We start from the raw sequence: 25792 nt of genomic DNA, 5'->3' as shown, positions 1-25792 counted from the left end.
GTATGTTCCTATTACCATTTTATTAATTGTTTTGGGTTTATTATTGTAGGTCTTTTCCTTCTCTTGTGTTTCCTGCCTAGAGAAATTCCTTTAGCATTTGTTGTAAAGCGGGTTTGGTGGTGCTGAATTCTCTTAGCTTTTGCTTGTCTGTAAAGCTTTTAATTTCTCCGTCAAATCTGAATGAGATCCTTGCTGGGTAGAGTAATCTTGGTTGTAGGTTTTTCTCTTTCATCACTTTAAATATGTCCTGCCACTCCCTTCTGGCTTGCAGAGTTTCTGCTGAAAGATCAGCTGTTAACCTTATGGGGATTCCCTTATGTGTTACTTGTTGTTTTTCCCTTGCTGCTTTTAATATTTAATTTTTGATAGTTTGATTAATGTGTGTCATGGCATGTTTCTCCTTGGATTTATCCTGTATGGGACTCTGTGCTTCCTGGACTTGATTAACTACTTCCTTTCCCATATTAGGGAAGTTTTCATCTATAATCTCTTCAAATATTTTCTCAGTCCCTTTCTTTTTCTCTTCTTCTTCTGGGACCCCTATAATTCGAATGTTGGTGTGTTTAATGTTGTCCCAGAGGTCTCTGAGACTGTCCTCAATTCTTTTCATTCTTTTTTTCTTTATTCTGCTCTGCAGTAATTATTTCCACTATCTCATTTTCCAGGTCACTTATCCGTTCTTCTGCCCCAGTTATTCTGCTATTGATCCCTTCTAGAGAATTTTTAATTTCATTTATTGTGTTGTTCATCTCTGTTTGTTTGCTCTTTAGTTCTTCTAGATCCTTGTTAAACGTTTCTTGTATTTTCTCCATTCTACTTCCAAGATTGGGATCATGTTTACTATCATTATTGTGAATTCTTTTACAGGTAGACTGCCTATTTCCTCCTCATTTGTTAGGTCTGGTGGGTTTTTGCCTTGCTCCTTTATCTTCTGTGTGTTTCTCTGTCTTCTCATTTTGCCTGACTTACTGTGTTTAGGGTCTCCTTTTCGTAGGCTGCAGGTTCATAGTTTACGTTGTTTTTGGTGTCTGTCCCCAGTGGCTAAGGTTGGTTCAGTGGGTTGTGTAGGCTTCCTGGTGGAGGGGACTAGTGCCTGTGTTCTGGTGGATGAGGCTGGATCTTGTCTTTCTGGTGGGCAGATCCACGTCTGGTGGTGTGTTTTGGGGTGTCTGTGGCCTTATTATGATTTTAGGCAGCCTCTGTGCTAATGAATGGGGTTGTGTTCCTGTCTTCCTAATTGTTTGGCATAGGGTGTCCTGCACTGCAGCTTGCTGGTCGTTTAGTGGAGCTGGGTCTTGGTGTTGAGATGGAGATCTCTGGGAGGTTTTCACCATTTGTTATTACGTGGAGCTGGAAGGTCTCTTGTGGACCAGTGTCCTGAACTTGGCTCTCCCACCTCAGTGGCACAGCCCTGATGCCTGGCTGGAGCACCAAGAGCCTGTCCTCCACACGGCTCAGAATAAAAGTGAGAAAAGAAAGAAAGAAAAAGATAAAATAAAATAAAGTAAAATAATTAACAAAAAAATTTTTTTAAGTAAAAAAAAAAAAAAAGTGGACAGACAGAACCCTAGGACAAATGGTAAAAGCAAAGCTATACAGACAAAATCACACACAGAAGCATACACATACACACTCACAAAAAGAGAAAAAGGGAAAAAATATATATATCATTGCTCCCAAAGTCCACCTCCTGAATTTGGGATGATTTGTTGTCTATTCAGGTACTCCACAGATGCTGGGTACATCAAGTTGATTGTGGAGATTTAATCTGCTGTTCCTGAGGCTGCTGGGAGAAATTTCTCTTTCTCTTTGTTTGCACAGCTCCTGGGGTTCAGCTTTGTATTTGGACCCACCTCTGCCTGTAGGTCACCTGAGGGCATCTGTTCTTCACTCAGACAGGACGGGGTTAAAGGAGCAGCTGATTCGGGGGTTCTGGCTCACTCAGGCCGAGGGGAGGGAAGGGTACGGATGCGGGGTGAGCCTGCGGCAGCCGAGGCCGGCGTGACATTGCAGCAGCCTGAGGCGTGCCATGCGTTCTCCCTGGAAAGTTGTCCCTGGATCACCGGACCCTGGCAGTGGCGGGCTGCACAGGCTCCGGGAGGGGCGGTGTGTATAGTGACCTGTGCTCGTACACAGGCTTCTTGGTGGCGGCAGCAGCAGCCTTAGCGTCTCCTGCCCGTCTCTGGGGTCCGCGCTGAGGGCCGTGGCTTGCGCCCGTCTCTGGAGCACGTTTAAGCGGCGCTCTGAATCCCCTCTCCTCGCGCACCAGGAAACAAAGAGGCAAGAGAAAGTCTCTTGTCTCTTCAGCAGCTCCAGGCTTTTTCCCGGACTCCCTCCCGGCCAGCTGTGGTGCACTAGCCGCTTCAGGCTGTGTTCACGCAGCCAACCCCAGTCCTCTCCCTGCGATCCGACCGAAGCCCGAGCCTCAGCTCCCAGCCCCCGCCCGCCCCGGCGGGTGAGCAGACAAGCCTCTCGGGCTGGTGAGTGCTGGTCGGCACTAATCCTGTGCGGGAATCTCTCCGCTTTTCCCTCCGCACCCCTGTGGCTGCGCTCTCCTCCGTGGCTCCAAAGCTCCCCCCCTCCGCCACCCGCAGTCTCCGCCCGCGAAGGGGCTTCCTAGTGTGTGGAAACCTTTCCTCCTTCACGGCTCCCTTCCACTGGTGCAGGTCCCGTCCATATTCTTTGTCTCTGTTTTTTCTTATTTCTTTTGCCCTACCCAGGTACGTGGGGAGTTTCTTGCCTTTTGGGAGGTCTGACGTCTTCTGCCAGCGTTCAGTGGGTGTTCTGTAGGAGTTGTTCCACATGTAGATGTATTTCTGATGTATCTGTGGGGAGGAAGGTGATCTCCACGTCTTATTCCTCCGCCATCTTGAAGGTCTCTCCCGAGGTTTCTCTTAAGCCTCAGGGGTTTTTTTACAAAAAACCTTTGGCCAGGTATCATGAATAGAATGGCCATTAGAGATGAACAATATTGGTTGATTCTCAGCCCCACCGAGTAGGACATATCATTTGGTTGTTAATAAGTTGGTGTTTGGAATCAGAGGGACCTGGATTTCCACCCCTGTCTTTATATAGTAGCTTAGGTGAGTTACTTAATTTCTTTGTTTGCTCCATCTGTGAAATGGTATAATAGTCTCTATATCAAAGGGCTGTTATAAAGCCTAAGTGGTATAAAGTATGTAAAGCACTTACTACAGTACCAGCCTCATAGCAGTCAATTAATAATAGATATTATTCTATGGTGAGGGCTTTCCATAGTCTGCTTATGTGGGTTTAATAATGACGTAATATTTTGTAAACACAACTTTGGGTTTACCTCTAGGAGAACCCAAAGCTGTACCTGATCCAGAACACAAATGAATCTCATTAAGAAATAAGAGAAGCTAATGCATGAAATATGAGAAAATAATTCACATTCAGAGTGTTTTAAGCCTTCGTTGAAGTCAGATAAGGATGCACATTGTATGAATTGTTAAAAAGCAGCTAAAATCTAGAATGCTTATGTGATTCTGAGATTTTACTGGGAAAAGCTAACCATGATATAAATTTATAATTTAAAATAATTTTGTTTTAAAGCTGTACTGGTGTATCTGTAGAGTTAGAAACCAGCCATTTGATGTAAGGCTTCTTGAAGACTGGGAAAGACAATTCCATGCCTCAAAGAATTTTTATAAGTTCAGTGTAACTGTCTTTCCAGTGAATTGATGTTAATTAATGTTAACTCTGATGTGAATATGATTACTGTTTTCTTTCAAAACGAATATATTCATATACAGAAAAGCAGATCAACCATGTGTTTATGAACAGGAACCTACTTTAGCATTAATTGGGAGGTTTGTTTGCTGGATTTTGCTCCCCTTTCTACTCCTAATTATATGCAGCCTTAAGCAGGTCACTTATGCTCTTCATGCATTAATTTCCTCACTTAATATTTTTATTTTTAATTTTTATCTTTGTGGGGGATAAAATGACATATTAAATGTTGATTATGCAGGTCAGTGGTTCCCAATCAGGTATGATTTCGCCCCCCAGTGGACATTTGGCAATATCTGGGGACACTTTGGGTTGTCCTACGTGAGGTAGGGCCATGCTGTTGGCATCTGATGGATAAAGGCTATAACTTATGCACAACATCCTACAATGGACAGGACAGGCCCCACCCTGCCCTCCTCCTGCCATATTAAAGAATTACCATAATCATGAAATTAGTTGAAGATTTTTCTCTTTTTACCGTTGAAGAATTCGGAAAAATATTTACGAGTATTCTCTACTTTATATCGTCCTAAAATTTGTAAATTCATTTGGAAACATGATTTTTATGAACAGATTAGGGAAGTTCTCCTCCTTTCTAGGCCCAGTGCTGAGTGCTGGCGTGCAATGAAGAACCAAGTAGTTATGGTCTATGTCTTCACACAGTGTCGGTCTTGTGGATGAGTCAGACAGTGACAAGTAAACAAAGAAGTGCTTAATAAAATTTAAAATACATTGTCATAAGGGAAAACAACAGGGAAGCCTCTCTGAAGAGGTGACAGTTGAGCTGAGCCTTGAAGAGTAAAATGGTGCTAGTCTTTTAAAGGATGAATAGAAGGATGTTCCAGGTAGTGGGATGAATGTGTTTACTGGTTTTGAGGTGGGAAAGAACTTGGCGTGTTAGAGGACCCGAAAAAAGCTAGTATGACTGGAATGTTGTTAGTGAGAGGGAGAGGGGGTGAAATGAGGTTAGAACGAATAAGACACAGGCAGTCACCAGAGCATGTGAGCTCTTGTAGACTCGTTAAGGAGCTTGGATGATTTTGTAAATATAAGGGAAAGCCAATGAAAGGATTTAGGCAAGAGACTTAAATGTTCTTATTTATGGTTTTAAAAGAATCCCACTGATGTTGTAGGGAAAATAGATTGGATTGGGGCAAGGATAAAAGCAGGAGATCAACTGAAGTTGATTGGAATAGCCCAGACAAGAGATGATCATGGGGGCTTCCCTGGTGGCGCAGTGGTTGAGAATCTGCCTGCCAATGCAGGGGACACGGGTTTGGGCCCTGGTCTGGGAAGATCCCACATGCCGCGGAGCGACTGGGCCCGTGAGCCACAATTACTGAGCCTGCGCGTCTGGAGCCTGTGCTCCGCAACAAGAGAGGCCGCGATAGTGAGAGGCCCGCGCACCGCGATGAAGAATGGCCCCCACTTGCCGCAACTGGAGAAAGCCCTCACACAGAAACGAAGACCCAACACAGCCATAAATAAATAAATAAAATATTAAAAAAAAAATACTTTAAAAAAAAAAAAAGAGAGATGATCATGGCCTGGACATGGGTAGTGGCAATGGAGCTGAAGAAAAGCTGATGGAACCCAGACACAGGTTAAAAGTAGAATAGATAAGAATTGATGATAAAGGGGATAACTTTAGAGGAGTGTGAAGAAAAGAGAAGAGTCAAGGATGATGTAGGTTTCTGGTTTGAAAGGCTGGGTAGGTGCAGAATGGTGCCATTTACTTAAATGTCAATGACAGAGGGGAGGGAGAGGTTATAGGGAGCAGAAACCAGGAGTTCTGTTTTGGATCTAATCATACTGAGGTGCTTGTGAGTCTTCTAATTGGAGATTCCAAGCAAGCAATTGTAGAATACCTGTCAGGAGCCTAAAGAGAAGTCAGGTTAGAGACATAATCTGGGAGTCACCTACAAAGAGGTGTCAATTAAGACCACAAGAATAGATGTAATCATGCGAGAAGAGGTGTAGAGAAAGAACAGTAGTTGGGGGCCTGGGGCTGATCACAGAAGGACTTAAATATTTCAAATCTGGCCCGAAGAAATGCAAAACATCAGTGAACAAATGTGAACAGTGTATGTTCACATTTGTTAAAAATCCTATTCTACCCTCTCCTCTACCCGTCAAATTTAAGTTCCATATTATCAGTCATGCTTCTTTTGCTCACTGAGCTAACTAATGGAATTCCAGTATTAGCCTTCAAACTCTAGCCACCTGTAATTGCTGGTGCAAGAAATCTTGGTGCCCCAAGGAGAAAAATTTCCACCTTCTCTTGTAGCTGCAGATTCTGTTTTGTTTGCACCATAAAATTCTCTTTGCAATGGATATTTTTAATAATAGCATCTTGTAAGACACTGGGACTTCACATATTGACAGGTTCTATGAAAATAACCTTTAACCTCTAAAATGTCTGTAAATCTCATTAGTTTTGCTTAAGAATGTGTGGCTCAAAAAATAATATTTCAGTTGACATCTTTGTTTTCAAAGAATTTTAAATACTTGTGAGTTTTCTTTGTTAAACCAGAAGGGGAGCATTCTTCCTCTACATGTATGAAGATACACCACCAACAACAAAAGAAACCTAAATCTCTGCTAATTTCTTATTTAAACAAAATATTTCAGAAATTAAAAAAAAAACCTTTTAATATGACAGACAGAAAGAGCTGGCAAAGGAGGTTGAGGAGTCAGATAGGCTGGTGAAATACTAGGAGAGTGGAAGAACAGAGCCTAAATTTAGAAAAGAGTGTTTCCAGGAAGTGATCGGTTATGGAGAGATGTCTAGAAAGGTGTTGACGGAAAATGTCCACCGGATCTTTATAGCATGGAAGTGATTGGTGATATTTGTCTGACCAGTTTCAGTGGAACAGTGGAGATGGAAACCAGTCTGGGCTAGGCTGTTTGGAAGGTGGAAAAGGCAAAGACAGTCTGTGTGGGGGAGAAGATACAGAGGAGGGGGGTGTAGGGCACTGAAGGAGGCAGCAAATATCTTTTAAGCAGCATGAAACCAGCTTGTTTCACCACGTAACACATGATAATTTTGTAGGACTTTTCATTTCATTTCCAAGACTTCTATCAAGTCAGTGGGATAGGTCTTTTATCTCCATTTTTATTGATAAGGAAATAGATAATCAATTACTTACTCAAAGTTTCAAAGCAAGTCAGTACTGAGTAACAGAAGCCAGGGCTTGAAACTAGGTCTACAGAATCAAGGCCAGTACCCTTTTTTCTTGCATATATAAGGAGAGGCAATGTTCAGGAGAGGCGGAAGTGACCCAAGAACAAAGCATCCATACCCAATTAACAAATTTCTCCACTCTAACTGGCCCTACACTTGGTTCCTACCTTTTGTAAGTGAATGAAATGGTGGATGGAACACGCCTAATTCTTTGCAGAGGACAGGAGACCCTAGGTTCATTGCACAATGAAAATGGTGCATTTCTAAAGGAAAATTCAAAGAACCACCATTTAGACAGCAATAAGCAATTGAGGAGAATTTAAAAAGCTAAGCATCAGCATGAGAAACACTCATCGTTCTTGCTTCAACTATACTGACAAGAAGTGCTGGATCCTGGAAGTGTCAGTATCAGATATGCCTTTTATGGGCTCACATGGTACACCTTGGTCTCTCCGGAATTCAACAGCAACACAGTGAGAAACTGCATCAGCTGGACATAGGAAATGTATCTGCTGAACTCTTGAGCAGCTTGAGTTTAAAATAGGAATACCATTTTTATGTCATATTCCTTGAATTTGTCAGATTCTTTTAAAGTATCTGAATTTGTTCAAGGTGTAAAAATATTGAGATAAATTGAAAAATGTTCTATTGATATTTCTTACCCTTGAATATATGCAGAAAGCAAATATCAACATGGAATCTCTAAGAAATATCCAATTAAAAAGAACAGGGTTATTTGCAATTTTTGAAGCCTGAACACCTTGCTGGGATGGTGGTCCTGGTTTAGAAAGACCTAAAAAAGTTAGGTACGACGTTTTTTTTTTTTTTTAATTTAATTTATTTTTTATTTATTTACTTTTGGCTGCATTGGGTCTTTGTTGCTACACGCGGGCTTTCTTTAGTTGCGGCGAGCAGGGACTACTCTTCGTTGGGGTGTGTGGGCTTCTCATTGTGGTGGCTTCTCTTGTTGTGGAGCACGGGCTCTTGGCGTGTGGGCTTCAGTAGTTATAGCACGCAGGCTCAGTAGTTGTGGCTCGCAGGCTCTAGAGTGCAGGCTCAGCAACTGTGGTGCACGGGCTTAGTTGCTCCACGGCATGTGGGATCTTCCCGGACCAGGGCTCGAACCTGTGTCCCCTGCACTGGCAGGTGGATTCTTAACCACTGCGCCACCAGGGAAACCCATGACATATTTAAAATGATGTCAATTACATACTGTATGATTCCAACTATATGACATTCTGGAAAAGGCAAAACTAGGGAATTCCCTGGCAGTCCAGTGGTTAGGACTCTGTGCTTTCACTGCCGAGGGCGCCGGTTCAATCCCTGGTCCGGGAACTAAGATAAGATCCTGCAAGCTGTGCAGCATGGCCCCCCCCCCAAAAAAAATCAGTGGTTGCCAGGGGTTAAGGGGGAGGGAGAGATAAATAGGCAGAGCACAGAGGATATTTAGGGCAGTGAAACTACTTTGTATGGTACCATAATGATGGATACATGCCATTATACCTTTGTCCAAATCGAAATCCATAGAATATACAACACCAAGAGTGAACCCTAAGGTAAACGATGGACTTTGGGTGATTATCATGTGTCAGTGTAGGTTCATCATCAGTTGTAACAAATGTACCACTCTGGTGGGGATGTTGATAATGGTGGAGGCTATGCATGTGTAGGGGCAAGAGGGATATGGGAAATCTCTGTACCTTCTCCTGAATTTTGCAATGAACCTGAATGAATTCGTGACCAGTCATGTTTTCATCTAAACCCCTATCCATTTACCCTCCTCCTGTATTATTTTAAAGAAATTCCCAGGTATTATATTAATGAAGCTTTTTTGCTTTAATTTAAATCAGCAGAATTGCATATGCTTGCTTTATATAACTAAATGTATATAGTACATAATATACATTGTATAATATATGTTTTATGTTCTCAAATATCATACCTCTCTATCTATTGTCTCCACTGTGGGAATTGTAATAAATTCAAAATTTTCATTAATATTTATTTACTTTTTAACAGGTAGTACATGCACACAGTTCACAATTCTAAAGATTTGAAAAGGTATCCATAAAAAGTTAAGATTCCTCCTTCTCCCTCCTCTTCTCCTTCTCTCCTCCCTCCAGCCACTGTGTCTGGTTTATGTATTTGTTCATAGATATTCTGTGTATGTATAAAAGTGTGTGTGTGTGTGTGTGTGTGTGTGTGAGAGAGAGAGAGAGAGAGAGAATATTTTATTTACTCTGACTTTGTTTTTTTCACATAACAATATGCCTTGGACATCTTTCCTTAACAAGATTTATAAAATGTAGAGCTGCCTAATTATTATTATTATTTTTTTTAAACTCAAGTAGATTTTTTAAAAAAATTAATTTAATATATTTATTTATGGCTGCGTTGGGTCTTCGTTTCTATGCGAGGGCTCTCTCTAGTTGTGGCAAGCGAGGGCCACTCTTCATCGCGGCGCGTGGGCCTCTCACTATCGTGGCCTCTCTCCTTGTGGAGCACAGGTTCCAGATGCGCAGGCTCAGTAACTGTGGCTCACGGGCCTAGTTGCTCCACGGCATGTGGGATCTTCCCAGACCAGGGCTCGAACCCGTGTCCCCTGCATTGGCAGGCAGACTCTCAACCACCGCGCCACCAGGGAAGCCCCTGCCTAATTATTTTTAAAGGCTGCATAGCATTTCATTTTGTGATGCTACTATAATTTGTTTAACCCACTTCTATTGCTGCACATATAAGTTATTTCCACTCTTTTGCTGTAATATATCTTACATAAATTCCAAGTCTCTGGTACATTTTTTTAAACTGAATGCCTTGGAACCAATGTTATAAGTACATTCTGACTTTCTTTTTCTACCCGTTCTTTGTTCTAGTCTCTTTGCCCTAATTTCCCACCCATAGCCTCCTCACCACGTTTTTGGCATGTGATTGAAAGTCAAGGGCCATGCCTTGCTCTTAAGGCAGTGACACGGTGATGATCAGGAGGGTGAACTTTCCTTGGCTCAGCTGAAGTCAGCTAAGCCTGGCAGCCCAGCCCATTGCAGGATAGTAAAGCTGGATACTTTAAATTCAACTCTTTCATTTAATGGTAAACTAAGGCCTAGGAAAATTATTTTACCCAGTTCCTCAGGATTCTTAACTTCTTACTCAGAGGAGAGAGTCACAAAAAGACTGAAAAAAGTCTAAATATATTTCTTCTTAAAGGGAGATATAAACTTGCCTTAGAGTGTGGCTTCTGTACTTAAGGAGTAAATGAGAAGAATGTTCTGCTGACATCACTGGGAGAAAAGGAGGCTGTGGTCTGTATCACTTGCCCTTATTCATATAGCGCATCTAGCAAGACAGGGGGGATAAACTGTTTTTCACTGAGTTCCCCTTAAGGTTCATATTCATAACATCTTGTTCCCAGTCTAAGCCTCTCCTAGGATGCTCATGATACCTTATTTTACATGAATAATAGTAACAGCAACAACAACAGCAGTAACAGCAGCTCACACTTACATGCTTTAAACGTGTTCATTTAATCCTTACAGGCGTCCTATGAGGGAGGTACTATTACAAGTGGAGAAACTCAGGGCAAAGAACAAAAGTAACTTGCCCAAGATCACAGCTAGTAAGTAGCCAAGCTGAGATATGGGTTTGGTCAGGCTCCAGAATCTGCGTTCTTAAGCCTGATGCTATACTTCCCTTCGAATAACAATGTTTGGGAGAAGGGGAGTGGGAGTGACCTGGACCAGTTCACAGATGTTCAGATTTTTTGCCCTAGTAGTGGGGGCCAGGAGTTGGATGGACCTGGAGTTCTATGCGCTTGAGCCAGGTCTGGATGGGACGGTACTGCTCACGGACTTCCAAGGACACACCAAGAAAGATCGTAAAGCAGACAACCAGGCAGGATGCTAGTCAAGTCAGGCACACACTTCAGCCAGAGGATTAACATAGGGGAGCTGCACAGAGTCTGAGGGAGGCGGCAGAACAGAAGCTAGAGCTGTTGGGAAAGAGTAGACAGGTTCAGCATGGAGGAAAATAGACTTGCCTCAGAGTTTCCTGAAATGTGGGAGCCCAACATCAGAGACTTTTTTTTTTAATTTAAAAAAATTTATTTATTTATTTATTTATTTTGGGGGGCCGCACCACGTGGCATGTGGGATCTTAGTTCCCTGACCAGGGATCAAACCCGTGCCCCCTGCATGGGAAGCATGGAGTCTTAACCACTGGACCGCCAGGGAAGTCCCCAGGGACTTTTAAAAAGAGCTTGTAGCCTCCTTTGTGGGGGAAGAGATTTGATAGGGGTGTTGCTTCACTAACACAAGTCTGTACAGTAATTACATGGGAAGGTGGTTAAACATTCAGATTCCTGAACCTCACGCCCTGAGGTTCTGAGGTAGAAGGTCTGAAACTGGCCCCTGGAATCCCGTCTCCAGCAAACACCTCAGGCAGTTCTGAAGCAGGAGTTCCATGGCCTTCACGTTGAGAGACCATAGATAAGTGTGGAGAGGCAAATTGTTTCCTTCCTCTTGACCTCAAATCCCATTTACTTAAATGCTGGAAAAGAATGATGTTTGGAAATTTCACAGCAGAGACTAATCTGGATTATAGAAAAAGAGGAAAAAAAAATCCACAGGGATGTGGGCAGGGGAGGCATCGCCATCTTATTTGTCTGTTGGCTGGGTCCACATCAGAGAAAGCTGCAGCAGGGATTCTTCACTTGGCTGTATCTTTAATTAATTAATTAGTTAATTAATTTAAAAAATTTTATTGGAGTGTAGTTGATTTACAATGTTGTGTTAATTTCAGGTGTACAGCAAAGTGAATCAGTTATACATATACATATATCCAGTCTTCTTTTTTTTTTTGATTCTTTTCCCATATAGACCATTACAGAATATTGAGTTCTCTATGCTGTACAGCAGGTTCTTATTAGTTATCTATTTTTAAAAATAAATTCATTTTATTTTTTATTTATTTATTTTTGTCTGCGTTGGGTCTTCATTGCTGTGTGCGGGCTTTCTCTAGTTGTGGCGAGCGGGGACTACTCTTTGTTGCAGTGTGTGGGCTTCTCATTGTGGTGGCTTCTCTTGTTGCAGAGCATGGGCTCTAGGACCGTGGGCTTCAGTAGTTGTGGCACGCAGGCTTCAGCAGTTGTGGCTCACGGGCTCTAGAGCACAGGCTCAGTAGTTGTGGCACATGGGCTTAGTTGCTCCGCGGCATGTGGGATCTTCCCAGACCAGGGCTCGAACCCATGTCCCCTGCATTGGCAGGCAGATTCTTAACCACTGCACCACCAGGGAAGTCCCAGTTGTCTATTTTATATATAGTAGTGTGTAAAACTGGGAGATTGGTATTGACATATACACACTTGGTTGTATCTTTCATGTGCCTGGGAGTGTCCTGTTTTCTGTCCCCAAGAAATCTGAAGATCAAAGGAACAAGCTAGATTGAGAACTTTATTCATATTTTCATCATTTAATTATATAATTAAATAATTAGACATTCATTAGCCACGTATGTGTGCCAGACAGTGTTCTAGGATTTTGGAGGTATAAAAGTGAGCAAGATAGATCAAGTCCTTGACCTCATGGGGCTCACAGTCTGGGGAGTAATTGAAAGAGATGGGATTGCACAGTGGCTAAAAATGTAGTCTCTGGGGTTGAAACTGCACAACTCAGATTGGGACTTGAACCCACTGTCTTTTAATTAAGATGACACACCTGGTCTCAGGACCTACTGAAGTTCAGGTTCTTTATGTCTCAGCACAGAAAGAATTTAATGAGACACAAAGCGATAGGTAAGAAGTGGATTTATTTAGAGAGATACATGTTCCATAGACAGAATGCGGTCCCTCTCAGAAGGTGAGGGCAGCCCTGGGAGAAACACCCTCTGTGAGAGGCCCCAAAATATGGGGTGGTTAATTGTTTTTTTTTTAACATCCTTATTGGAGTAAAATTGCTTTACAATGGTGTGTTAGTTTCTGCTTTATAACAAAGTGAATCAGCTATCCATATACATATATCCCCATATTTAAGGTGGTTGTTTTTATGGGCTATGTAATTTCATAGGCTAATGAGTTGGAGGATTATTCTGACTATCTTGGAGAAGGGGTGGGGATTTCCAGGAATTGGACCCAGAATTGACCTTTGATGGTAGGCCTCAGAACTGTCACAGTGCACAGGGAGATCAGCTCGGTGCTTTGTGACCACCTAGAGGGCTGGGATAGGGAGGGTGGGAGGGAGGGAGACGCAAGAGAAAAGAGATATGGGAACATATGTATATGTATAACTGATTCACTTTGTTATAAAGCAGAAACTAACACACCATTGTAAAGCAATTATACTCCAATAAAGATGTTAAAAATAAAGTAAATAAATAAATAAAAAGTATCCTCTTTGAAAATGTAAAAATAAAATAAAATAAAATAAAATACACCTATCCTTTGCAAAAAAAAAAAAAAGAACTGTCAAAGTGCCTGTGGGTGGGTCATTTAGCTAATGAATTACCATGAGCATGTAATGGGGCTCAAGATCTACTGGAAGGCGAATCTTCTGCCATCTTGGGCCTAATCGGTTCTAACCAGTTTTTGTCGTTTCCTCCAGGGCTCTGTCATTCTTTAGGGATTGTGCCCTGCCCCCTTGCCTCCTGTTTCAGGGTCAGACTGCCTGGTGCAAACCCTGGCTTCACCACTTACTTACCGTGTGACCACTCTATGCCTAAATTTCCTCATGTGTGAAAAGTGGCTGATAATGACACCTCTCATAGAGTCCTAAGGGTTAAATGTGGGAATGAATGCAAAACTTTTACTGTAGGCCTGGCGTATGAGTTAATACACAGCATTGTTTTTCCAAGGTTAGTCTTCTTTTGGAGTCTTTGGTTTATAGCTCTTGGTAGTCAACTTCCTGGATTGTCTTCATTCCCTCTCTACCTAAGTGGAGCTGCAGGTCAAGGAGAGCTTCCTGCATCCCCAGTAATCTTCACTCAGAAAGGACCTCCTGTAAGCTGCAAACTTGGCTACTTGTTGCAACTGAAACTTATAAATTATGTAATCTGGTTTGTGCCCAGCCTAAAGTTTTGAATTATTCGAGTCAGTGTGGGAAAATGTTGAGGGAAAGGAAAAAGAAGTGATATTCACTCCATGTGATTTTTACGAAGTATTCTGCATGAATATTCAAGACCTTCACCAGCACCAGTCGCAGCAGAGAAAGGCTGGCCTAACATTTGCTCCCTCAAGTGTAGTCTGTTTTTCTCCAGACAGTTTTATGTAAAATATCTACATTATGAAAAAGAAAATTAGAGTGAGATACTAGGAAGGGATAGATGGAGCCACTGTGTGCTTTGATAATTCTGCATCTGAGTAATTAAGAATACCCTCAAATGCTTCCAGATTCTACTGAGCTCTTTCTCAGGAAACTGCAGAATAATTCATTCCTATTACTCACCACTTTAAGGACAAACCTCCCGTCATGGATGCGCTTTTGCAAAGGAGAACTACTTAATGGCTAGACTAATTGAGAATGTTTACATATCAAATGCAAAGTCTGGGGAGGATTTGGAAAATAAAAATAAATTCAGTGGGGATCAAGGCTGGAGTCCATTTGGCTTTCAGATTGGAACATGCTGCCTTTTAGATTGGAACCTTATTTCTTGGTCTGATCAGAGCATAGTCCAGGCCCTAAGGATTGCTTAAAAACTTTTCTTTCAGAACTCTTCCCAGATTCCATTTATCTCAAAGGAGAAGAAACAGGCTGATCTGCATTCAGCAAGTGACTGCCCCAGCGCCTCTGCAGTGTGAAGATTTGAAATCGACTTTCTCCCTGGAGGATGTTTCTTGGATGCAGGAGGGGAAGAAAAGTCAGCTAAGCCAAGTCATCTTTAAAGATCTTCTCTCGGAAGCAAGGTACAAACTGTGCTCTTTAGACAATACATTTCCAATGTTCTAACCTGTGACCTTCCCTACTTCAAATGAATACCAATGAAAATCAATTCCTCCCTGAGTGAGAAACAGAATTTACTGGGGTTAGGAGGTAGGTGACAAGGGAATTTAGTATATGAAGGGAATAGTAGTTTTTCCAGGGGTTTCCGGATCTGCTAAGCAAGTTTTCTCTAAGGGGAAAAGAGCTTTAAGGAAAGTGAGACGTTTACTTCAATCTTGGAATTCAAGAAAATTGAGACTTTTGTCACAAAACGGACATTCAGAGACCTTTGAACATAAATGTACTCCTTCCTCAACAGGGAGAACACACTCCAGTCTGATCATGTTTATCATGACTTTGACAATCATGATGCTGGGAAAAGCCTAAGTACTGGGTTGGGCAGACCTGGGTTCATATCCTGCCTCTGTCGCTGTTAGCTCTGTGTTCTAACCTCTATAACCTCACTTTCTTTATCTATAAAATGGAGATAAGAGAGCTCCTCAAGATGGCGAAGTAGAAGGACGTGTGCTCACTCGCTCTTGCGAGAGCACTGGAATCACAACTAACTGCTGAACAGTCATCGACAGGAAGACAAAAAAATATCCCACATCCAAAGACAAAGGAGAAGCCACAATGAGACGATAAGAGGGGCACAGTCACAATAAAATCAAATCCCATAACTGCTGGGTGGGTGACTCACAAACTGAAGAACACTTATACCACAGAAGTCCACCCACTGGAGTGAAGGTTCTGAGCCACACGTCAGGCTTCCCAATCTGGGGGTCCGGCCATGGGAGGAGGAATTCTTAGAGAATCAGACTTTGAAGGCTAGCGGGATTCGATTGCAGGACTCTGACAGAACTGGAGGAAACAGAGACTCCACCCTTGGAGGGCACACACAAAGTAGTGTGTGCACTGGGACCCAGGAGAAGGAGCAGTGACCCCAGGGAAGACTGAACCAGACCTACCTGCTAGTGTTGGGGGGTCTCCTGCAGAGGCGGGAGGTGGCTGTGGCTCACCGTGAGGACAAGGACACTGGCAGCAGAAGTTCTGGAAAGTACTCCTTGGCGTGAGCCCTCCCAGAGTCTGCCATTAGCCCCGCCAAAGAGCCGGGTAGGCTCCAGTGTTGGGTCGCCTCAGGCCACACAACCAACAAGGAGGGGACCCAGCCCCACCCATCAGCAGGCAAGCGGATTAAAGTTTTACTGAGCTCTGCCCAACAGAGCAACAGCCAGCTCTACCCACCACCAGTCCCTCCCATCAGGAAACTTGCACAAGCCTCTTAGACAACCTCATCCACCAGAGGGCAGACAGCAGAAGCAAGAAGAACTACAATCCTGCAGCATGTGGAACAAAAACCACATTCATAGAAAGATAGACAAGATGAAAAGGCAGAGGGCTATGTACCAGATGAAGGAACAAGATAAAACCCCAGAAAAACAACTAAATGAAATGGAGCTAGGCAAACTTCCAGGAAAAGAATTCAGAATAATGATAGTGAAGTTGATCCAGGACCTCGGAAAAAGAATGGAGGCAAAGGTCGAGAAGATGCAAGAAATGATTAACAAAGACCTAGAAGAATTAAAGAACAAACAAACAGAGATGAACACTACAATAATTGAAATGAAAACTACACTAGAAGGAATCAATAGCAGAATAACTGAGGCAGAAGAACGGATAAGTGACCTGGAAGACAGAATGGTGGAATTCACTGCTGCGGAACAGAATAAAGAAAAAAGAATGAAAAGAAATGAAGACAGCCTAAGAGACCTCTGGGACAACATTAAATGCAACAACATTCACATTATAGGGGTCCCAGAAGGAGAAGAGAGAGAGAAAGGACCAGAGAAAATATGTGAAGAGATTATAGTCGAAAACTTCCCTAACATGGGAAAGGAAATAGCCACCCAAGTCCAGGAAGCACAGAAAGTCCCATACAGGATAAACCCAAGGAGAAACATGCCGAGATACATAGTAATCAAACTGGCAAAAATTAAAGACAAAGAAAAATTATTGAAAGCAGCAAGGGAAAAGTGACAAATAACATATAAGGGAACTCCCATAAGGTTAACAGCTGATTTCTCAGCAGAAACTCTACAAGCCAGAAGGGAGTGGCATGATATACTTAAAGTGATGAAAGGGAAAAACTTACAACCAAGATTACTCTACCCGGCCAGGATCTCATTCAGATTCGATGGAGAAATCAAGAGCTTTACAGAGAAGCAAAAGCTAAGAGAATTCAGCACCACCAAACCAGCTCTACAACAAGTGCTAAAGGAACTTCTCTAAGTGGGAAACACAAGAGAAGAAAAGGAACTACAAAAACAAACCGAAAACAATTAAGAAAATGGTAATAGGAACATACATATTGATAATTGCCTTAAACGTGAATGGATTAAATGCTCCAACCAAAAGACACAGGCTTGCTGAATGGATACAAAAACAAGACCCAGGGTCTTCCCTGGTGGCGCAGTGGTTGAGAATCTGCCTGCCAATGCAGGGGACATGGGTTCGAGCCCTGGTCTGGGAAGATCCCACATGCCGCGGAACAGCTGGGCCCGTGAGCCACAGCTACTGAGCCTGCGCATCTGGAGCCTGTGCTCCGCAACAAGAGAGGCTGCGATAGTGAGAGGCCCATGCACCGCAATGAAGAGTGGCCCCCGCTTGCCGCAACTAGAGAAAGCCCTCACACAGAAACGAAGACCCAACACAGCCAAAAATAAATAAATAAATAAATAAAATAAAATAAAAAAAAAACAAGACCTATATATATGCTGTATACAAGAGACCCACTTCTGACCTAGGGACACATACATACTGAAAGTGAGGGGATGGAAAAAGATATTCCATGCAAATGGAAATCAAAAGAAAGCTGGAGTAGCAATACTCATATCAGATAAAATAGACTTTAAAATAAAGAATGTTACAAGAGACAAGGAAGGACACTACATAATGATCAAGGGATCAATCCAAGAAGAAGATATAACAATTATAATTATATATGCACCCAACATAGGAGCACCTCAATACATAAGGCAACTGATAACAGCTATAAAAGAGGAAATCGACAGTGACACAGTAAAAGTTGGGGACTTTAACACCTCACTAACACCAATGGACTTATCCAAACAGAAAATTAATAAGGAAACACAAGCTTTAAACGACACAGTAGACCAGATAGATTTAATTGATATTTATAGGACATTCCATCCAAACACAGCAGATACTTTCTTCTCAAGTGCACATGGAACATTCTCCAGGATAGATCACATCTTGGGTCACAAATCAAGCCTCAGTAAATTTAAGAAAATTGAAATCACATCAAGCATCTTTTCTGACCACAACGCTATGAGATTAGAAATCAATGACAGGGGAAAAAACGTAAAAGACACAAACACATGGAGGCTAAACAATACGTTGCTAAATAACCAAGAGATCACTGAAGAAATCAAAGGGGAAATCAAAAAACAGCAAGAGACAAATGACAATGAAAACACGATGATCCAAAACGTATGGGATGCAGCAAAAGCAGTTCTAAGAGGGAAGTTTATAGCTATACAAGCCTACCTCAAGAAACAAGAAAAATCTCAAATAAACAATCTAACCTTACACCTAAAGGAACTAGAGAAAGAAGAACAATCAAAACCCAAAGTTAGTGGAAGGAAAAAAAATCATAAATATCAGATCAGAAATAAATGAAATAGAAACAAAGAAAACAATAGCAAAGATCAGTAAAACTAAAAGCTGTTTCTTTGAGAAGATAAAAAAAATTGATAAACCATTAGCCAAACTCATCAAGAAAAAGAGGAAGAGGACTCAAATCAATAGAATTAGAAATGAAAAAGGATACGTTACAACAGACACCGCAGAAATACAAAACATCCTAAGAGACTACTACAAGCAACTCTATGCCAATAAAATGGACAACCTGGAAGAAATGGACAAATTCTTAGAAAGGTATAACCTTCCAAGACTGAACCGGGAAGAAATAGAAAATATGAAGAGACCAATCACAAGTAATGAAATTGAAACTTTGATTAAAAATCTTCCAACAAACAAAAGTCCAGGACCAGATGACTTCACAGGTGAATTCTATCAAACATTTAGAGAAGAGCTAACACCCATCCTTCTCAAACTCTTCCAAAAAATTGCAGAGGAAGGAACACTCCCAAACTCATTCTATGAGGCCACTATCACCCTGATACCAAAACCAGACAAAGATACTACAAAAAACGAAAATTACAGACCAATATCACTGATGAATATAGATGCAAAAATCCTCAACAAAGTACTAGCAAACAGAATCCAACAACACATTAAAAGGACAACACCATGATCAAGTGGGATTTATTCCAGGGATGTAAGGATTCTTCAATATATGCAAATCAATCAATGTGCTACACCATATTAACAAATTGAAGAAGAAAAACTATATGATCATCTCAATAGATGCAGAAAAAGCTTTTGACAAATTTCAACACCCATTTATGATAAAAACTCTCCAGAAAGTGGGCATAGAGGGAACCTACCTCAACTTAATAAAGGCCATATACGACAAACCCACAGCAAACATCATTCTCAATGGTGAAAAACTGAAAGCATTTCCTCTAAGATCAGGAACAAGACAAGGATGTCTACTCTCGCCACTACTATTCAAAATAGTTTTGGAAGTCCTAGCCACGGCAATCAGAGAAGAAAAAGAAATAAAAGGAATACAAATTGGAGAAGAAGAAGTAAAACTGTCACTGTGTGCAGATGACATGATGCTATACGTAGAGCATCCCAAAGATACCACCAGAAAACTACTAGAGCTAATCAATGAATTTGGTAAAGTTGCAGGATACAAAATTAATGCACAGAAATCTCTTGCATTCGTATACACTAATGATGAAAAATCTGAAAGAGAAGTTAAGGAAACACACCCATTTACCATTGCAACAAAAAGAATAAAATACCTAAGAATAAACCTATCTAGGGAGACAAAAGACCTGTATGGAGAAAACTATAAGATACTGATGAAAGAAATTAAAAATGATACCAACAGATGGAGAGATATACCATGTTCTTGGACTGGAAGAATCAATATTGTGAAAATGACTATACTACCCAAAGCAATCTACAGATTCAATGAAATCCATATCAAATTACCAATGGCATTTTTTACGGAACTAGAACAAAAGATCTTAAAATTTGTATGGAGACACAAAAGACCCCAAGTAGCCAAAGCAATCTTGAGGGAAAAAAACGGAGCTGGAGGAATCAGACTCCCTGACTTCAGACTATACTACAAATCTACAGTAATCAAGACAATATGGTACTAGCACAAAAACAGAAACATAGATCAATGGAACAAGATAGAAAGCCCAGAGGTAAACCCACTGGTCAACTAATCTATGACAAAGGAGGCAAGGATATACAATGGAGAAAAGACAGTCTCTTCAATAAGTGGTGCTGGGAAAACTGGACAGCTACATGTAAAAGAATGAAATTAGAACACTTCCTAACACCATACACAAAAATAAACTCAAAATGGATTCGAGACCTAAATGTAAGACCGGACACTATTAAACTCTTAGAGGAAAATATAGGAAGAACACTCTTTGACATAAATCACAGCAAGATCTTTTTTGATCCACCTCCTAGAGTAATGGAAATAAAACAAAAATAAACAAATGGGACCTAATGAAACTTCAAAGCTTTTGCACAGCAAAGGAAACCATATACAAGATGAAAAGACAACCCTGAAAATGGGAGAAAATATTTGCAAACGAATCAACTGACAAAGGATTAATCTCCAAAATATATAAACAGGTCATGCTGCTCAATATTAAAGAAACAAAGAATCCAATCCAAAAATGGGCAGAAGACCTAAATAGTCATTTCACAAAAGAAGACATACAGTTGGCAAGAAGCACATGAAAAGCTGCTCAACATCACTAATTATTAGAGAAATGCCAATCAAAACTACAATGAGGTATCACCACACACCAGTTAGAATGGGCATCATCAGAAAATCTACAAACAACAAATGCTGGAGAGGGTGTGGAGAAAAGGGAACCCTCTTGCACTGTTGTGGAAATGTAAATTGATACAGCCCCTATGGAGAACAGTATGGAGGTTCCTTAAAAAACTAAAACTAGAATTACCGTATGACCCAGGAATCCCACTACTGGGCATATACCCAGAGAAAACCATAATTCAAAAAGACACATGCACCCCAATGTTCATTGCAGCACTGTTTCCAATAGCCAGGTCATGCAAGCAACCTAAATGCCCATCGACAGATGAATGGATAAAGAAGATGTGGTACATATATGCAGTGGAATATTTCTCAGCCATAAAACGGAACGAAATTGCATCATTTGTTGAGACATGGATGGATCTAGAGACTGTCATACCGAGTGAGGTAAGCCAGAAAGAGAAAAACAAATATCGTATATTAACGCATATATGTGGAACCTAGAAAAATGGTACAGATGAACTCGTTTACAGGACAGAAATTGAGACACAGATGCAGAGAACAAACGTATGGACACCAAGGGGGGAAAGTGGCGGGGGGTTGGGGTGGTGGTGTGATGAATTGGGCGATTGGGATTGACATGTATACACTGATGTGTATAAAATGGTTGACTAATAAGAACCTGCTGTATAAAAAATAAATTAAATTAAATTTAAAAAAAAAGAAATGGAGATAATACTTGCACATGTGTTCCGATGATTAAATGTGATTACTATGTAATGCAGTGAGTGCAGTACTGGCCCTCATTGGGTATCCAACGCATGCTTCTATCTCTCTTCTCTCCTCCCCCTCCCCCTCCTCCTTCTCCTTCTCCTCCTCCTCCTCCTTCTTCTCTCTGTCTACACACACACACACACACACACACACACACACACAGACACTCACTCTGAATTTCCTCTGTGGATTGCTCTCTTCTCCCTTCTCTGTCTCTCATTTGCTCATTCTGTAAGGCTCAGCTCTCATTGCCTTCTTCTTGGTCCTCTTTCTACATATATGTCTCCTTTTTACTTTTTCTAGTGCTCATAGTTTTGTCCATGACCCTCAGGAGTTTATTATTTGATAACTATGGCAAAACCATAATTTTAAAATACTCCACAGCCCTGCAAACTTTGAAGGATACATAGTAAGTTTACAATAAATTTTACTGGTTGATATTATTATTTTTTACTTCAGGTACAAAGTCCCCTGATTTCTTCTTTTCTCTAAGTTGGTCTGGAGACATCATTATTAATATTTATAGAGTAAACATACAATTTGCATATATTAACTCAATCCTTCATAAGCACTCCATGAGACAGGTATTGTTATCCTCATTTTGCCAAGGAGCAAACAGAGGGTCGGAGATTTTCAATAACTTGTTCAAATTATACACCAGTGGCTGGATTGTTAGGATTTGAATTTAGGTCTTTCTGATTCTAAAGCTTAAACTCTCTCTGCCATATTATGTGATTTTTCCATTAAGTTTGTGATGAAAATGTGTTTAGGGTTCTCAGTCATGGCTTTTGAGCATGATTTTCTCTGAATACTCTTCATTACTAAATTAGTTCGTCCCTTGGAACAGACCCAACCTCTCCTTGGTGGCCCTTCCGATATGATCCTGGGTCCCTGTGAACAGTGGAAGGAGGTGCTTGGATTCCTTTCTTCTGTTCAGAGATTTCAGGTGGCACTCAGTCTCCTGTCCATACCCCTCTTCTTCTCGCTGTGAACATCATTAGACAGCTAGCACCTTTGTTAGAGAGGCAAGAGAGAGCATTATAGATAGAGAGAAGACTATAGGTGTGTGGGTGGAGGCGTTGGTAAATAAGCTGGAAGAATCATCATAGAGTCATGACTTAACTGCATGATATAAGCTTTTCCCTTTTATAACAAGCTTATAGCACTGTAGCAATATATATTAATAATTACTTTTGTCGCAATTGCTCTGTTTTGTTGCTTCGGAGTATGTATAATTCTTAGCTTGACTGACCATTCTCTCTTCTCTCTATCATTTTCTCTCTCATCAGACTCATCTTTTTGTCCTTTACTTAACCAGGAGCCGTTAATAACAATGCAAGGCAGTATAGAGTTAAATGTAAAACTGAGAGGAGTGGAAAAGGAGACATGAAAGTAAACCCAAAATGTTAGGTGAGACTGTTAGAAAGGGTAACATGTGATCTAGCCCTTTAAGCATGTATAGGATTGAACCGGCCTAAAGGGAATACCTCAGAGTGATATTTAGTTAAATATGATGGGAAAGATAGCTGGTGAAGAAGTGGTTTCACCCATCTGGGTAATTTTTAGGTTAAGATATTTCGTGCATGGCTTTGTTTATAGGCTGAAATCCACACAGTGGGTTTTATCTAGGGAGACTTCAGGCTTTTTTGAGCCAGGTGTGATGTTGTCACAGACATGGCTGTCAGCCAGTTAACACTTCTTAAGTGTGAATCAGAAAAAAGAGAGAGAATAAGCCTAGTACTATAGAGCTGATGGTACTGGTAGTAGGGGCAGTGGGAGGCCTCAGATTTATCAGTCTGTGAGTCAGGAAATCGAGGTACAAATGGGAAAACTGGGATATTAAGGATCAGGATGAAGACCCAGGAACAAGGTTGCTAAGTAAAGTGGAAAGAAGGGACCAAAACTTGATGGTCGGTATTATCAATAGTATACCATAGCAATGAACTGACTCCAAGACGTCTGATAGGATCAAGATCAATGCACCAGGAGTAATATTCAGGAAGCCTTTCCAATCTGCCCCTTATTTTGGGCCAAGATTGCTGCTTCACTGGAGAAGGTCTTACTTGGAAACTTTTTGATCCCAAAGGAAACGCAAATTGCAGGATACTAAGAGACAGGCACTGGTCAGAGGATTTCATTCTCTATTTAATTCCTGTCTGAAGTTGGGATTCTTCAACTTTCTCAAGAACTGATGTAGCTTAAAGAAAATGGACATGGACAAATAAATGGAGATGGATTTCTAGCAATGCTACCAATTTCGTGAAATTTTGACAAAGGCATCTTCTTGGAAAGAGAGACAGAGGTGGAGGAGTGAATGTCTCTTTTTTTTTTTTTATAAATTTATTTATTTATTTTTGGCTGCATTGGGTCTTCATTGCTGCGCATGGGCTTTCTCTAGTTGTGGTGAGTGGGGGCTATTCTTCACTGTGGTGCGTGGGCTTTTCACTGAGGTGGCTTCTCTTGTTGCGGAGCACGGCTCTAGGCTGGCGGGCTTCAGTAGTTGTGGCTCGCGGGCTCTAGAGCACAGGCTCAGTAGTTGTGGCGTTTGGGTTTAGTTGCTCCGTGGCATGCGGGATCTTCCCGGACCAAGGCTTGAACCTGTGTCCCCGACATTGGCAGGCGGATTCTTAAGCACTGTGCCACCAGGGAAGACTGCGAATTTCTCCTTTGTTATTTCCCTTATGGCAGAAATTATGGACCTTGGTGACAACCACTCATGACATTCTTTTTCCTTATTTGGATCACTATTGTTTGTTTGTTTGTTTTTAACATCTTTATTGGAGTATAATTGCTTTACAGTGTTGTGTTAGTTTCTGCTGTATAACAAAGTAAATCAGCTATATGCATGTTTATATACCCATATCCCCTCCCTCTTGCGTCTCCCTCCCGCCCTCCTTGTCCCACCCCTCTAGGTGATGGCAAAGCACCGAGCTGATCTCCCTATGCATTGCAGCTGCTTCCCACTAGCTATCTATTTTACATTTGGTAGTGTATATATGTCAGTGCTACTTACTTTACTCTGTATGACAGACTCTAGGTCCATCCACCTCCCTACAAATAACTCAATTTCCTTTCTTTTTATGGCTGAGTAATTAATATTCCATTGTATTTATGTGCCACATCTTCTTTATCCATTCATCTGTTGATGGACACTTAGGTTGCTTCCATGTCCTGGCTACTGTAAATAGTGCTGCAATGAACATTGTAGTACATGACTCTTTTTGAATTATGGTTTTCTCAGGGTATATGCCCAGTAGTGGGGTTGCTGGGTCATATGGGAGTTCTATTTTTAGTTTTTTGAGGAACCTCCATACTGACTTCCATAGTGGCTGTACCAATTTACATTCCCACCAACAGTGCAAGAAGGTTCCCTTTTCTCCACACCCTCTCCAGCATTTGTTGTTTGTAGATTTTTTGATGATGGCTATTCTGACCGGTGTGAGGTGATACCTCATTGAAGTTTTCATTTGCATTTCTCTAATGATTAGTGATGTTGAGCATCTTTTCATGTGTTTGTTGCCAATCTGTATACCTTCTTTGGAGAAATGTCTGTTAAGGTCTACTGCCCATTTTTTTTTTAAATTTTTTTATACAGCAGGTTCTTATTAGCCATCAATTTTATACACATCAGTGTATACATGTCAATCCCAGTCGCCCAATTCATCACACCACCACCCCCACCACCCTGCCACTTTACCCTCTTGGTGTCCATACGTTTGTTCTCAACATCTGAGTCTCAATTTCTGCCCTGCAAACCAGTTCATCTGTACCATTCTTCTAGGTTCCACATATATGCGTTAATATACGATATTTGTTTCTCTCTTCCTGACTTACTTCACTCTGTATGACAGTCTCTAGATCCATCCACGTCTCAACAAATGACCCAATTTTTGTTCCATTTTATGGCTGAGTAATATTCCATTGTATATATGTACCACATCTTCTTTATCCATTCATCTGTCGATGGGCATTTAGGTTGCTTGCATGACCTGGCTATTGGAAATAGTGCTGCAATGAACATTGGGGTGCATGTGTCTTTTTGAATTATGGTTTTCTCTGGGTATATGCCCAGTAGAGAAATTATGGTTTTCTCTGGGTATATGCATGTGTCTTTTTGAATTATGGTTTTCCTGGGTCATATGGTAATTCTATTTTTAGTTTTTTAAGGAACCTCCATACTGTTCTCCATAGTGGCTGTATCAATTTACATTCCCACAA

General features: G+C 41.2%; 1 long non-coding RNA gene across 1 annotated transcript in view; it reads left to right on the top strand.

Annotated features, from left to right (window-relative positions):
* The window catches only part of LOC309622727, a 428773-nt gene that overhangs the window by 73118 nt on the left and 329863 nt on the right, over positions 1 to 25792 (top strand). The window contains exon 3 of the long non-coding RNA XR_014241076.1: positions 14631 to 14825. This is a non-coding gene — a long non-coding RNA (uncharacterized lncRNA). The remainder of the gene's footprint in view (positions 1 to 14630; positions 14826 to 25792) is intronic.

Source organism: Balaenoptera borealis, assembly GCF_965194805.1.
Source record: "Balaenoptera borealis genome assembly, chromosome: 2".
NCBI classification, from domain to species: Eukaryota; Metazoa; Chordata; class Mammalia; order Artiodactyla; family Balaenopteridae; genus Balaenoptera; species Balaenoptera borealis.
This window is presented reverse-complemented; position numbering and strand designations above follow the sequence as displayed.